Source organism: Salmo salar, chromosome ssa10, assembly GCF_905237065.1.
Source record: "Salmo salar chromosome ssa10, Ssal_v3.1, whole genome shotgun sequence".
Classification (NCBI taxonomy): Eukaryota; Metazoa; Chordata; class Actinopteri; order Salmoniformes; family Salmonidae; genus Salmo; species Salmo salar.
Genome location: NC_059451.1, coordinates 85,685,646 through 85,702,476, shown reverse-complemented (window position 1 = coordinate 85,702,476; position 16,831 = coordinate 85,685,646). Strand labels below are relative to the sequence as shown.

Genomic DNA, 16,831 nt, shown 5'->3' with positions numbered 1-16,831 from the left:
AAACATGTTTTCCCCCCATTAATGTGTCAGAATAATACACGTGTTTTGTACCTTGTCAGACAATGTGACCATAAAATGGTGAGCATCATCATTTGAGCTTTCATTTATTTTTTTCATTTTACGGGACTATTGTTGTTGTGTGTATGTTGTTTAATGACTCACACAGGAAGCAGACCATTTGGAGAGTGGATGACATCTCCTTTCTCCTCTCCTCTTCTGTGTGCTGCAGAAATAAATAAAAAGTCAGGGAAACAGAGCAGAGCCTTTGGAGGTCTGAACTTTTTCCTCTGTTCTCCAGCTGGCGCTGCTGCTCTGCTATCCCCGGCTCTGGTCCCTTGTCCTCATTCGCTCTTCAACCTCTCTGGGCTGGTTACTGTGACAACCTCAAACACTTTTGGCTTACACCAGTCACAGAAGACCTCACTCTCCTGTGCGTGTGTGTTAGTGGGTGTGTACGCGTGTGTCTGTAATAGTGTGTGAGAGAGATAGAGAAAGAATGACAGAGACAGTGAGTTTGCACAACACGAAAGGGTAATGAGACAGAGCAGAGATGATATCAGGACCTAACTCTGTAAAGAGCTGACTTGTGCTCATATCATTAGCACACAAACAAATATACTGTACGTAACACTCAGTAGCAGCTGTAGCAGCAGCAGATAAGGCTGAAAAGTCATCAGGCAAGAGACATTAATCACACAGTCAGTAGAGTAACACAGTGTTATTCCCCATGGTGACAATAGTCTTCAACTGCAGTGTTTGGCTGTATGGATCTTTACAGCTAGGCTAATGAAAGCATAATGATGTGCTAGCTATCACTGGGGCTATAAAACAGTAGGCACAGGGCTTTTGGTTGCACATAGAACTAATATTGTGAACCAAAGCAGGTTTTTCTAATAGCCAAAGGGCCAAATGATGGAATTACTTTAGAGTTCCCTGTAGCTCTTTGTAAAGTTATGGCTTAAACCCTCGCAGCGAATTGGGTGGGATTCAGGAATATGACAAATACCCAGCAGGCTAGGTTTTATTGGGTTATGGAGGTTTAGGCCAAAATACAGATGAATCATCTTAGTTTAAGTCTGAATTCGTTTACGGAGACAAGTTAACTCAAGGTTTCGCAAACTCAGCTGCATTCACTTTTCAGAACTCATTTTCTGCCTAGTTTGGATTCAATTTTTATCTACAAAGTACATTCAGGTCCTCCCGTGACTCGGTTTAATAAGATGGATGCTGATTTGTTTTATTTGCAATTATATGTTTCATAGACGCTCTGGTCTTGATTTAATTTCACTATGTCTTCATCTGACATCTCTTTGGAGCAGTTGCCATGGTAAATCAAATTGAAATGAGGGATAGGACTGATGATGTACAGAGGAGTCACTTCACTGCTGCACTGCTCATGGTTGGTGTGTGCTGGGGGGGGGGGTGGGGGGCAGGGGGATACATTTTATGTCCATCAAACACAGTGCCAGCAGAATGTAATGAGATACATTTTGTGGCATTTGCCCCTGCTCCTGAGAGGCGGCACCAGGCAAGGTGGCCACATAAAAAATACTACTGTTTTCCATAGAATACTATAGTACTTACTATAGACTTCTGTAGTAAACCATAGTATACTGTAGAATACTATACTACACACTGTAGTATCCCTCAATCATCTGTAGAACTTAGTATAGAATTTTGTAGTATACTGTTGAATACTATGGTAAATTCTACAGTATTATCCACAAAACCCTACAGTCCACAAACACGATTTTGTTTAAACTTTAGTAAATACTACAGTATTTGTATATACCCTGCCAATTCCCCTTCCCCATAACCCAATTTGTGCCACCCGTAAGTGAGAAACGTACATGCCAAGTATAGACCATATATTGTGTTCCCTACAGGTTATAGAAAAGAGCAGAAGCTCTGAACTCTCCATTCAGAATCCAGTCCTAGCTACCTAACTTACCTATCTAACTACCTGCCTACAGGTAATGGAAAATAGTATTTCTTCAGTTAAAAAAACAGAAACACTTTAGCAAATATGACAGTAATGTCCCCAAAAACACTACAGTAAATACTACAGTATACTACGATTTGCTAAAATACTACAGTAAACTACAGTATACTTTACTGCAGTCTGCAAAAACACTAGAGTAATACTACAGTATACTGTAGTATTTTATAGTATACTACAGTAAATACTAAATACTAAAGTCCGCAAAAAAACACTACAGTGAATGCTACAGTAAAGTCTGCAAAAATACTACAGTGAATACTAAAGTATTCCTACTATATTATACACTACAGTTTTTTTCATGTGGGTGCACAGTTGCAGTGTAGCTGTCTATGTGGGAGGGGTGGACGGGGGTGGGTGGGAGATGAGGTTACAGGGATCAGTCCCATATTTATGCCCTCTGCCAATACCTTCCTAATCAGGAACTCAGCATTTGTCCCCTGACCCCTGCCTCATTAATCACAGAGGTGGACGGGTCTTGGACCCCCAGTCTGTCCTGGCCTGTCAGTAATATGGCGCCTGGACCACACACCACCAGGGTTAACCCTAACTATCCCATACTTTACATTCATGTAAAACACTGCCTACACATGAGTGCATGTGTGTGTTTTTCTTATGTGTGTGTGATTTGGATAACAATGTGTGAGCACCAATCATGTTTCTGTGCTTTGCCTTATTTTATTTACCTCACCCTTTAACCTGCATTTGTTCTGCAATATTCCACGCCATTTTGCTTCAAGAATAACTTAACTATACCATAGAAGCATCATTTCCCTAAACAAGCCCTCTAAACTACCATGGAAATTATGCAAATTGGATTTGTGTGTATTTTACTGTATGGATTTGAGAATTCAGTATGGTGGTCTGTGTAGCAGTGTGTGGTGGCAGTGTGATGTGTTTGTCTCTGTTGTGGGGGACTGCAGGCATCAGGGGAGGCTGCACGGGACAATGTCACACTGTTTCTGACATTTCTGTGCAAACTGAGCAACCCTGGGCCCATCTCTCCTGGCAAGCCTTTCTCCGCCTTCTGTTTACTTACCCACTCCTTTTCTGTTTCTTTTTTTAAAATTTTCTCTCTATCTTAAACCTCTCTCTCTGCAATACATGCCCCAAGGCTGTACTCTCTCAATTTCTTCTCCTTTACCCTAAGCACCCCCTCTTTTTTGACAGCCTTGGAATAGTTGGTCTGCCTTGCTACAACTCCTTGGCATAGCCCTATGCGTTTACATCTTCATCTTCTGTATGGAATCAAAGGCACATCTCTATTTGTCTATTTGCATTCAGAATTCAGTGTTAGGGGTGTTTTTCTATATCAAATCTTATCATATAAAATGTTATTAGTCACATGCGCCGAATACAACAAGTGTAGACCTTACAGTGAAATGTTTACTTACGAGCCCCTAACCAACAATGCAGTTTAATTAAAAAAATGCGGATAAGAATAGGAAATTAAAGTTACTAAAGAGCAGCAGTAAAATAACAATAGCAAGACTATATATGGGGGGTACCGGTACAGAGCCAATGTGCGGGGGCACCGGTTAGTTGAGGTAATATGTACATGTAGGTACAGTTACAGTGGCTTTCGAAAGTATTCACCCCACTTGGCATTTTTACTATTTTGTTGCCTTGAAACCTGGAAGTAAAATGGATGTTTGGGGGGTTTGTATCATTTGATTTACATAACATGCCCACCACTTTGAAGATGCAAAATATTTTTTATTGTGAAACAAACAAGAAATAAGACAAAAAAACTGAAAACTTGAGCATGCATAACTATTCACCCCCCCCAAAGTCAATACTTTGTAGAGCCACCTTTAGCAGCAATTACAGCTGCAAGTCTCTTGGGGTATGTCTCTATAAGCTTGGCACATCTAGTCTTTAGGATTTTTGCCAATTCTTTAAGGCAAAACTGTTCCAGCTCCTTCAAGTTGGATGGGTTCCGCTGGTGTACAGCAATCTTTAAGTCATACCACAGATTCTCAATTGGATTGAGGTCTGGGCTTTGACTAGGCCATTCCAAGACATTTAAATGTTTCCCCTTAAACCACTCAAGTGTTGCTTTAGCAGTATGCTTAGGGTCATTGCTGGAAGGTGAACCTCCGTCCCAGTCTCAAATCTCTGGAAGACTGAAAAAGATTTCCCTCAAGAATTTCCCTGTATTTAGCCCCATCCATCATTCCTTCAATTCTGACCAGTTTCCCAGTCCCTGCCGATGAAAAACATCCCCACAGCATGATGCTGCCACCACCATGCTTCACTGTGGGGATGGTGCTCTTGGGGTAATGAGAGGTGTTGGGTTTGAGCCAGACATAGTGTTTTCCTTGATGGGCAAAAAGTTCCATTTTAGTCTCATCTGACCAGAGTACCTTCTTCCATATGTTTGGGGAGTCTCCCACATGCCTTTTAGCAAACACCAATGTGTTTGCTTATTTTTTTTCTTTAAGCAATGGCTTTTTTTCTGGACACTTTACCGTAAATCCCAGCTGCGGAGTGTATGGCTTAAAGTGGTCCTATGGACAGATACTCCAATCTCCGCTGTGAAGCTTTGCAGCTCCTTCTGGGTTATCTTTGGTCTCTTTGTTGCCTCTCTGTTTAATGCCCTCCTTGTCTGGTCTGTGTGTTTTGGTGGGTGGTCCTCTCTTGGCAGGTTTGTTGTGGTGCCATATTATTTTCATTATTTAATAATGGATTTAATGGTGCTCCGTGGGATGTTCAAAGTTTCTGATATTTTTTTATAACCCAACCCTGATCTGTACTTCTCCACAACTTTGTCCCTGACCTGTTTGGAGAGCTCCTTGGTCTTCATGGTGCCGATTGCTTGGTGGTGTTGCAGACTCTGGGGCCTTTCAGAACATGTGTATATATACTGAGATCATGTGACAGATCATGTGACACCTAGATTGCACACTGGTGGACTTTATTTAACTAATTATGTGACTTCTGAAGGTAATTTGTTGCACAAGATCTTATTATTATTTCATAGCATTTTTTTAAACAAGGTTGGGTTTTTTTCACTTCACCAATTTGGACAATTTTGGGTATGTCCATTACATGAAATCCAAATAAAAATCTATTTAAATTACAGGTTGTAATGCAACAAAATAGGGGGGGGGGGCAATGCAAATAGTCTGGGTAGCCATTTGATTAGATGTTAAGGACTCTTATGGCTTGGGGGTAGAAGCTGTTTTGGACTTAGACTTGGCGATCCGGTACCATTTGCTGAGCAGTAGCAGAGAGAACAGTCTATGACTAGGCTGGCTGGAGTCTTTGACAATTTTTAGAGCCTTTTTCTGACACTGCCTGGTATAGAGGTCCTGGATGGTAGGAAGCTTGGCCCCAGTGATGTCCTGGGCCGTTCACACTACCCTCTGTAGTGCCTTGCGGTCGGAGGCTGAGCAGTTGCCATACCAGGCAGTGTTGCAACCAGTCAGGATCCTCTCTATGGTGCAGCTGTAGAACCTTTTGATGATCTGAGGACCCATGCCAAATCTTTTCCGTTTCCTGAGGGGGGAATAGGTTTTGTTGTGCCCTCTTCACAACTGTTTTGGTGTGCTTAGAACATGTTAGTTTGTTGGTGATGTGGACACCAAGGAACTTGAAGCTCTCAACCTGCTCCACTACAGCCCCCTTAATGAGAATGGGGGCGTGCTCGGTCCTCTTTTTCCTGTAGTCCACAATCATTTCCTTAGTCTTGGTTACGTTGAGGGATAGGTTGTTGTCCTGGCACCACCCGGCCAGGTCTCTGACCTCCTCCCTATAGGCTCTCTCGTCGTTGTCGGTGATCAGGCTGTTTTGTCATTGACAAACTTAATGATGGTGTTGGAGTCATGCCTGGCCGCGCAGTCATGAGTGAACAGGGAGTACAGGAGGGGACTGAGCACGCACCCCTGAGGGGCCTCTGTGTTGAGGATCAGCATGGCGGATGTGTTGTAACCTAACCTCAGCTCAGCTCTCAGGCCATGTTTGTGTTTTGTCTGCTAAGTATTTTTTTTAAATCCATCTCATGTAGTATTTGAACATGACGCAGCATAAATTAACGTATTCCATATAACTGGGGTTCTGCTAGTGTTACCATCTAATTTGTCTCTATCAGAAGTAATTAGGGTCGGGGCTCCCACTGTGAGAGTGGATGTGAAGGACACCTCTGCATTCCTCTCGTCTCTACAGCTTTGACCAGACTGAAAAGACTTATGTCATAAACATAGGGATTCAAACACACACACATGGACACAAACACACACATAGATAGAGAGAGAAGAAAGAAAGAAAAATAAAGGAAGAGAGAGAGAGACAGTGAGAGAAAGAGAGAGAGACACACACACACACACACAAACACACTCACACAAATAAATGGTCAGGGCAAAGCTCTTGTGTACAGTTGTGCTCCATCCACTAACATTTCATCATCTAACAGCATAACATACCATCCATTACAAACCATTCATTGACACTCCATGCAATGATGCTAAATCAAATAGCACTATCCCATTATCCAATTAACTCCCATGTGAGGATACTCTGGAGTGTCCAGATATGCTCTTCTTAATGACCCCTTGTCCAGACTTATCCACAGTCACGCTGGGTTCGATGTTTAACTGATCTCTCTACTGCAGCCTAATCGGTGCAGCCCAACTTCCTCCCCTGTAGTTCACCATCTGACTGAGACATTTCTGCGTCTCCTGCCTGTCACAACTGAACACGGAGCAGAAGAGCTGAGAGACTGCAGGGGTGTTGGGTCATCAGGCTCAGAAAATAAAAGGCAAACAAAATCAATACCTAATTGCCAAGACAGGCCCCCATGGAGGACTAGGGAGGCCAGAGCACAGATTGATCCAGGAGAGAAAATGATTGGGCCGAGGGTGACACTAATGCTGGCAGGTAATTTGTAGTATAATGGTGGCTTGTCTGTACCATTAGGATTTCCTCACACAGTCGTCTGGGTCTCTCACAGCACAGACCCACTACTGTTCACAACTCCGGGAGCGTTTCAATCCCACAATGCCTAATTATCTGTCCTTCAAGCCAAGCAGCCACCCAGCAAATTAATGTCTGTGGTATCAGTGGAGCCAGTGTGTTTAGGACTGTCATCTCTTAAGGTTCAGACACACTGGTAGGATTGTCAAACGTCTGCCTGCCGACAACACTTAGCACGTCTGAACGGAGTGTCACACAGCAGAGACCAGCCTTAAAATACTCCAAACCATAAGGTGGCAGTAGTGTTGTTTGGCAATGCATGTCCATGTGTGTTGTTTTATGCTCTAGCTATCTGTGCTACTGTTGCTATTGCTGAAGAAAGCCCTTGGTGATACTAGCCAGATAGCCACAACTAGATAACTAACTAGCAAGATGACAAATAAACTATTTAATTCACTCTCCATAATCGAATACAGCCCATAGATATATTTTTAGCTAGACGGCTAATGTTAGCTAAATGGCTAGCTACCATGATCCTATACTTCAATGGCCAGTTTATTAGGTACATCCATCTAGTACCGGGTCGGACCCCCCTTTGCCTCCAGAACAGCCTGAAGTCCACAGGGATGTTGGTCCATGCTGATGCGATGGCATCATGCAGTTGCTACAGATTGGATGGCGGTACACCACCACCACCAGCCTGTACCGTTGACACCAGGCAGGATGAGTCCATGGACTATTGCTGCTTACGCCAAATCTTCACTCTGCTATCAGCATGATTCAACAGGAACCAGGATTCATCAGACCAGGCAATGTTTTTCCACTCCTCATTTGACCAGTGTTGATGATCGCGTGCCCAGTGGAGCTGCTTCTTGTTTTTAGCTGTGTAGTCGTCCGCTGCAATAGCCCATCCGTGACTAGGATCGACGAGTTGTGCGTTCCAAGATGCCATTCTGCACACCACTGTTATACTGCGCTGTTATTTGTCTGTTTGTGGCCCGCCTGTTAGCTTGCACGATTCTTGACATTCTCTTTCGACCTCTCTCACCAACAAGCTGTTTTCGCCCACAGCACTGCCACTGACCGGATGTTTTTTCTTTGTCTCACCATTCTCAGGAAACCCTAGACACTGTCGTGCATGAATAGCCCAGGAGGGCAGACGTTGCCGAGATATTGGATCCGGCGTGCTTGGCACCGACGATCATACTACGCTCAAAGTCGCTTATGTCACAAATTTTGCCCATTTTAACGTTCACTGAATGTAACTGAATGTATCAATGCCTTTCTGCCTGCTTTATACAGCAAGCCATGGCCACCTGACTCACCGTCTGTAGGAGCGATCCATTTTCGTGAACAGGCTGGTATACCTAACAAACTGGCCGGTAAGTGTGCATTGTATATTATGAAGTGTGACTGGCTTATTTAGCAAGCTGCAAAGGGGTGGATGATGTCACCGGGAAAAGTTACCTATTTTTTTCTACCTGTTGGTTTCCTTTCGGCTCCCCACTTGTGCTCTCTGATTGGCTCAGACTTGAAATGTCTCTACCGATTCACCTGGAAGAAACAGGAGAGAATGTCGCAATTCAGTCGCCAGTCAAACGCTACCGGCGTGTGGTCCCTATAGCACACCTCAGCGAACGAACGGCAGATAAACTTGAGAATGAACGGCAGACAGATAATCACAATAATTCTCTGCAGTTCCTCTCAAGCTCTGTCAGGTTGAATGGGGAACGTTGCTGCACAGCTATTTTCAGGTCTCTCCAGAGATGTTAGATCTGGTCCAAGTCCGGGCTCTGGCTGGGCCACTTAAGGACATTCAGAGACTTGTCCCGAAGCCACTCCTGCATTGTCTTGGCTATGTGCTTAGGGTCGTTGTCCTGTTGGATGGTGAACCTTGGCTCCAGTCTGAGGCCCTGAGCACTCTAGAGCAGGTTTTCATCAAGGATCTCGCTGTACTTTGCTCCGTTCATCTTTCCCTCAATCTTGACTAGTCCTTCAGTCCCTGCCATTGAAAAACATCCTGACAGCATGATGCTGCCACCACCATGCTTCACCGTAGGGATGGTGCCAGGTTTCCTCCAGACGTGATGCTTGGCATTCAGGCCAAAGAGTTCAACCTTGGTTTCATCAGACCAGAGAATCTTGTTTTCATGATCTGAGAATCTTTAGGTGCCTTTTGGCAAACTCCAAGCAGGCTGTCATGTGCCTTTTACTAAGGAGTGGCTTCTGTCTGGCCACTCTACCATTAAGGCCTGATTGGTAGAGTGCTGCAGAGATGGTTGTCCTTCTGGAAGTTTCTCCCATCTCCACAGAGGAACTCTAGAGCTCTGTCAGAGTGACCATTGGGTTTTTGGTCATCTCGCTGACTAAGGTCCTTCTCCCCTGATTGCCTTGTGGCCAGCTCTAGGAAGAGTCTTGGTGGTTCCAAACTTCTAAGATTTAAGAATGTTGGAGGCCACTGTGTTCTTGGGGACCTTCAATGCTGCAGAAATGTTTTGGTACCCTTTCTCAGATCTGTGCCTCGACACAATCCTGTCTCGGACCTCTACGGACAATTCCTTCGTCCTCATGACTTGGTTTTTGCTCTGACATGCACTGTCAACTGTGGACCTTATATAGACAGGTTTGTGCCTTCCAAATCATCTCCAATCAATTGAATTCACCACAGGTGGACTCCAATCAAGGATAATCAATGGAAACAGGATGCAGCTGAGTCTCATAGCAAAGGGTCTGAATACTTATGTAAATACGGTATTTCTGTTTTTTGTTTTTAATATATTTGCCAAAATTTCTAACAACCTATTTTTGCTTTGTCATTATGAGGTATTGTGTGTAAAGTATTTTATTTTATTTTATCAATTTTAGAATAAGGCTGTAATGTAACAAAATGTGGAAAAAGTCAAGGGGACTGAATACTTTCCGAAGGAACTGTATAAAGAGTAAATATATTTTTATTGCAGGACGTAATATATCAAATGAAATGGATGACGTAGTACACAATTTGATGACATAGTACACAAAAAACAGGGACCTCTTTTGGCACGTGAGCACCACTTTCAAAACTACTGTGTGAAATTAAACAAATGTTTGAGAGTGTATCTTTATTGTTCTACGCTAAATGTTCATGTAAAGTGATTTTTGGATACTTTGTATTACTACATCACATCATGCCAGGTCGCAGTTGTAAATGAGAACTTGTTCTCAACTGGCCTACCTGGTTAAAAAAAGGTGTATATATATATATATATATATATATTAAATGTAACATACTCAAAAACAAATGAGCGACATCTGGAACAGGTGCGGCAGGGGTCCTGATGTGTATCGTGGCGTATCCAACTGTCACTCATGGGTAGCTGAGCAAAGGTCTGTCTCCCCTCTAGAGAAACTCAAAACACTCCCTCAGAGTTTATTCATTCATTTATTTGCCTTTGTCCCCAAAATACCACAATTTGATTTGTCTGGAGCCATCATAAGTGAGCTATCTTCTTTAAATTACCATAGGGAGCAATATGACTCCACTGTGGGTTAAAATAGCATTTTAAAAATGCTTTATTCTCAGTGTGATTTGATCTGAATATATGCGAATAGGGCTTTATTCCAATACATTTCATTGGTTTGGGGAAAATTAAACCACTATTTTAGTGGTTGATGTGGTGGCTCTTAAATCATCTCTGAACTAAATGGCATCATTCTGGGCCTCTCTCTCTCCCTTGTATCTGTCTCTCCCTCCATCTCTCTCTCCCTTTCTGTTGGTCATGCCTGAGTGCTATGCAGATCAGAGCTCTCTCCCAGACTTCCAGCAACAATCATACAGTACTGTGGATTGTGAGGTGCGGCCTTGGTCTCCCCTGTGGCGGTTCCACTACACGAACGCTGCTAATCTATTAAAGAGTTTCTATTCTCCTTCTGCCCTTCTGCACAGTCCCACATCAACTGGGGCTTGATTATCTGTCCCTCGCTCTGAGGGACGAGGGGACCCTGCTCTGACTCACACAACACCACAGAGCCCACAGAGAGAGAGAGACCAGACAATCCAATCTCGCCCCCATCTTTTCTCCCCTGCCTTTCTGCCTCTGCTCTGACGGCCTGGGCCTGCACTCTTTCCAGTTCTCCAATTAAGTTTATCTGCCCTCATTGTTTGACATGAGCGTTTCCAGACAAGATAACCCCTTTAGAACTGGCCCCTCGTTCCCCTGGTGGGGCTTTTAAAAAGGCTTATATTGAAGGTAGAGATGGTTTTTAAGGAGATAGCGTTTATAAAGAACTTGACTCATTTTGTTCTCCAGCTTAAATCAATGCTAGTCTAATCTCTGGGTCCTGGGCTAATAAAGATGTATAACTGGAGCCCTGGTCCTGAGGTTTTACTTCAGCTTCACTGTTTGATTACATTTAAGTCATTTAGCAGACACTCTTATCCAGAGCAACTAGGGTTAAATGCCTTGCTCAAGGACACAACAGATTTTTCACCTAGTCTTCTCAGGGATACAAACCAGCGACCTTTCAGTTACTGGCCCAACGCTCTTATGCACTAGGCTACCTTCGTCTGAGAGGTTTCGTTTTCATGATGCCTTTCTCACCCAAGCCTGTTTAGAATGTTGCTATTGAGCCTTTGATGGTGTCTCTCTCTACGTCACCAGATAAAATGTCAAGTCAGATAGAACTGATTTGGAGTTGACCTGCAAAATGCCCAAGTGTCCTCCTCTTTCAGGTGAGCTTTATGGGGGAAACGACTCATCTAAGTACACAGACTTCTGTTCTGTTTAATTCTGTGTTTCTGTAAAGAGATGGTTTCCACTCTAGCTTCCTGCAGTAAGTCTGCTAGAGATAGCTTGAGCTGACAATGACTTGGTGATAAAAACATAAAAGCTGGCATTCCATAGACAAGATGTGGTGTGTGTGACCTGAGATAGAGATAGCCTGGAAGAGTTTAGAACAATGCCTCATTGTCTCATCTTCCTGGCATCTGGGAAACTACGCCGGGTTGAGGGTAAATCACCATCCTTTGTAAATAACCACGGTTGCTTATGGGAGATGGAACCAGTCTGACTAAGCATTTTTAGGTCTTATATAATATCTGTTTTTTCATGTTCAGTTAGGCTGCTCAGCTCAACAGTCATGACTGTTGGGCTGACTGGTTTCATTATTGCAATAATTAATCGATATTAAATAAAGATGATTGTTTGAAGAAATGAACAATTCTTTCACAGTACTGAATTTCCAGAACACAGGTCATCTGATGCAGCACTCCATCACTCTCCCTTGAATGAGAAGGTGTGTCCTAACTTTTTATTGGTACTGTATATCTTTGTGTCAGCCCTTTGACTGTGACCACAGGGGCTGAGAAATAGATAACAGTATTATAATCAAGAGAGACTGTAGAGGGCTATAATATTTCCCTCCTCGTTCTCTTTTTCACATTAAAAGTTGAAAACTATAAGCTTTCTTTGCTCAAGTCATTGATGCAGTATTCCAGACAGTCACCTGGGCAAAGAGATGATGAAATAGGACAAACTTAAAGCAGAAGTTTGCTCAGTGTCTGTCACGGACCTTCTAACTAGCACTACCTGTTCTTATGTCTTTCAAATTATAGCAGCCAGGACTGTTTGAACAAAGAGACCTACATGGACATCAATATCTCAAACCAGTGTTCTCTCTCCATCAGTCGTGTCCTGGTCTGTGTTCTGTCTTTGTCAGAGGCATGTTCCACTTTGCTGAGATATAAAGAGCTCCAGGGCTCAGCTGCCACAGGGCACTATCACAGATTTGCTCCAGGGTATGAACTTTTTGATTGAGTATTGATTGGGGATTGTCAGATGAGCGGCCTGGACGTGGCCTGTACATGAGGACACATTGAGCCCTGGTGTGTTCCCAGTACTATAATCAAGTCTTGTGCTTGACACCAAAACAAAGAGCTGATTACAGTGTCACAGAGTTGGCACAGGTGGTTAAGTTAGTACTGAGACAACCCACTGGGCAAAAACTGGTTGAATCAATTTTGTTTCTACATCATTCCAACCCCAAAAAAATCAATGTGAGGACGCTGAATCAACGTGGAAAACTGATTGGATTTGAAAAAAGTAATCAACGTAAGGGCATTTCGGGGTTTTTTCACCCAACTTTTAACCTAAATCCAATGACATAGTGACATTTTTTGATGATTTCACATTTAATTCCCTTTAGTTGACAACTCAACCAAATGTAAATCAAAACTAGACGTTGAACTTACATCTGTGCCCAGTAGGAAGACATAGCTCCCAGAGGCAATATGCCATGCAGATGACATTGGTTTAATTCCCAGTCAAACTAACATGGCATCAAAACATCAGGAGAATAAGTAACATTTACTGTGAACCATATTACAATTGGCATACTTCAGTCCATGTGTCTGTAATTGTATTAACCCAATGTCCTAGTTGAATAGGCTACCTTTCATCTTAAAGCTAGAATCCTTAATTGAAACAATAACAAAGTGGTCACTTCGCCTGTGTTTTGGTAAAATGCTGAGTGATGGGCCTGGAGAAATGTAACCACTCTCAAATTCATAGACAGAACTATGGATGCAAGAACTAACCATCGATGTTATGAAAATTATAGTTCTCTTTCAAGTATTCATTTCGGTATTTCACTTATGGGATACGCCCCCAGCGTATTCGTCAGAAGCCTTTATCAGAAGCTTACCTCGACATGACTAGTGCTGTGGCAGTCACAAAATGTCATCAGCCAGTGATTGTCAAGCAAATATCTGTCGTCTCACGGTAATTGATTGACACGGTCGTCATAGGAACATTCGGGACCAAAATGCAGCGTGGTTTGGGTTCATCATCTTTATTACGTGAACCGGCAAACAAAAACAATAAAGAACAAAAACGAACATGAAGCTATGCAGTGCTCAAGGCAACTATACACAAACAAGATCCCACAAAACAGTGGGGAAATGGCTGCCTAAATATGATCCCCAATAAGAGACAACGCTAAACAGCTGCCTCTGATTGGGAACCATACCATGCCAACCTAGAAATAAAGAAACTAGAATGCCACATAGAAATAATAAACTAGAATACCCCCCAGTCATGCCATGACCTACTACACCATAGAGAAACAAGGGCTCTCTATAGTCAGGGCGTGACAGTACCCCCCCCCCAAATGTGCGGACTCCGACTGCAAAACCTGAAACCAAAAGGGGAGGGTAGGGCGGGTGATTAGTGTCGGTGGCGGCTCTGGTGCGGGACGAAGAACCCGCTCATCCCATGGATCCGCCAGAATCGGGGGCGGCTCTGGTGCGGGATGAAGAACCCGCTCAGCTCGTGGATCCACCAGCTTTGGTGGCGGCTCTGGTGCGGGCCGAAGAACCCGCTCATCCCGAGGATACACCAGCCCTGGCCTGGACGTCGGTGCAGAGGAAGGCTCCTGCCATGGATCAGGACTTGATGCCGTATCTGGACTGAGCACCGGCGCAGAAGAAGACTCCGGCCATGGAGTAGGACTGGACGCCATGTTTGGACTGGACACCGGCGCAGAGGAGGGCTCCGGCCATGGAGCTGGACTGGATGCCGAGCCTGGACTGGGCACCGGAGCTGAGGAAGGCTCCCGCCATAGATCGGGACTGGATGCCATGTCTAGAAGCTCCTAACTGCCGACCTTCGCAGGAGGTACCGGACCGTTGACTGTCGCTGGAGGTTCTGGACCGTTGACCTTTGCTGGAGGTTCCGGACTGTTGACCGTCGTAGGAGGTTCTGAACCGTGGACCGTCTCAGGAGGTTCCGGACCGTGGACCATCTCACGAGGTTCCGGACCGTGGACCATCTCAGGAGGTTCCGGTTCGTGGACCGTCTCAGGAGGTTCCGGACTGTGGACCGTATCAGGGGGTTCCGGACAGTGGACCGTCTCAGGAGGTTTCGGACTGTGGACCGTCTCAGGAGGTTCCGGACTGTGGACTGTCTCAGGAGGTTCCGGACTGTGGACCGTCTCAGGAGGTTCCGGACCGGGAACTGTCGCCGGAAGCTCTGGACTGGGAACTGTCGCCGGAAGCTCTGGACTGGGAACCGTCGCCGGAAGCTCTGGACTGTGAAGGCGCACTGGAGGCCTGATGCGGGTGGCTGGCACAGGACGTACTGGGCTGTGGAGGCGCACTGGAGACCTGGTGCGTAGAACCGGCATCAATGGTACCGGTTCGATGACACACCTCGCACGGCAAGTGCGAGGAGCTGGCACAAGATGTACTGGGCTGTGGAGGCGCACTGGAGACCTGGTGCGTAGAGCCGGCACACATGGTACCGGACTGGTGACACACACTTCAGGGTGAGTGCGAGGAGCAGGCACAGGACGTACCGGACTGGGAACACACACTGGAGGCCTGATGCGTGGGACCGGCACAAGTTGCATCGGACTGGTGACACGCTCCTCCAAACGCCTGCGTTGCCGCATACTCCAAGCTAACTCCATTCTCCGGTATCCCTCCTCGCATTGTTCCATTGACTCCCAAGCGGGCTCTGGTACTTTCCTTGGGTCGACCGACCACCTCTCTATCTCCTCCCAGGTTGTCACTGGCTCACTCCTGGCTCCGCTGACCACCCCGTGCGCGCCCCCCAAAAAGAATTTGGGCTGTCTTTTGGGCTTTCTATGTGGCCGCGGGGTGGTCAGCGGCTTTCTATGTCGTCGCTGTCCTCCCTTCTCTCCGTTCGTCTGCTTCCAAGGAAGGCTTTCGTCTCCAGCCATAATTTCCTCCCAAGTCCAAAATGTCTTCTCCTCCTTTATCTCTTCCCAAGCCCAGGATACCTTCTCCTCCCGGGAACGCTGCTTGGTCCTGGTGTGGTGGGATATTCTGTCCAATTAGAGGCAGCTGGGAATCATTGTCTCTAATTGGGGATCATATTTAGGTAGCATTTTTCCCACCTGTGTTTGTGGGATATTATTTTGTATTTTGTGTTTTGTGCATGTGCACCACTTAGTCACGTTTCGTTTATTCTTTATTGTTTTGTGCGTTTCACTTAAATAAAATATGTGGAACCCAGATCACGCTGCATGTTGGTCCGAGTATGCTTCCAGTTCGTACGACGAGCGTGACATTGACGTTAATTAACATAAACACATTTAGCATCTCCTGGCTTCCACACATGCAGACCTTCGGAACATCTATATTTTAAAAATTCTAATAAATCCATGTAATATAGCCTTCAACTTCACAATAAATATTTTTTTAAGACAGGTCTAAAGAAGAATGATATGAAGAAAATGTAGTCTATTTCAGAAGAACAGAGTAGCATACTCTGAGTTGTCCTTATGTTAGGTCCTGATCTGGCTATTCCAAATGCCTGTGGGTTACACTAGTTCATTTAGCCAACAAGATTTGCTTAGAATTCCGGGGAATTATTTTATAGTATGAAGAATGATTTGAAAAAAGTCGCTTGAAAAGCATGAGCTCTGCTTTGTTTTTTTTGCGCAGGCTGTACACACTTTAATAGTCTCTCACAATTTGACGAGCACTTGATAACGCCTCAAATTTCACGGCGGCATCCCCTTTGTGTGGCTGTAATCCATGCCTTTTGCGGCCAGTGGCAGTTGTGCCCTTGGCCCGGAGTGCTGCGTTGTGCCCTTCTCCCAGAGTGCTGCGTGCTCCGAAGCACCTTTCACTCACATGGCTCTCCATCAAGTGATCAGGTATTTCTCACAGGCTACAAGTGAAGACAGACACATCGGGGATGCAACTGCGCGTGTCCTTATCCAATTCCAAGGTGCATATTGAAGATATTGGAAGAACTGTCCACATTTACTTTTCGTCAGCCAACAAGATGAGTAGGCCTAACAAACAGCAAAAGCACTAGCCTATGTCAATCTACTATCCCCCATAGTACCAAAGCTGACCAATTCTATTCTGTGCTAGAAATAAATATTCCAAAAATAGTCTGGGACTGTTGT

General features: G+C 44.7%; 1 protein-coding gene across 2 annotated transcripts in view; it reads left to right on the top strand.

Moving 5' to 3' along the window:
* Nucleotides 1-16,831, top strand: part of cdh13 (cadherin 13, H-cadherin (heart)) — a 513,598-nt gene that overhangs the window by 269,111 nt on the left and 227,656 nt on the right. The gene's annotated exons all lie outside the window — the stretch shown is intronic.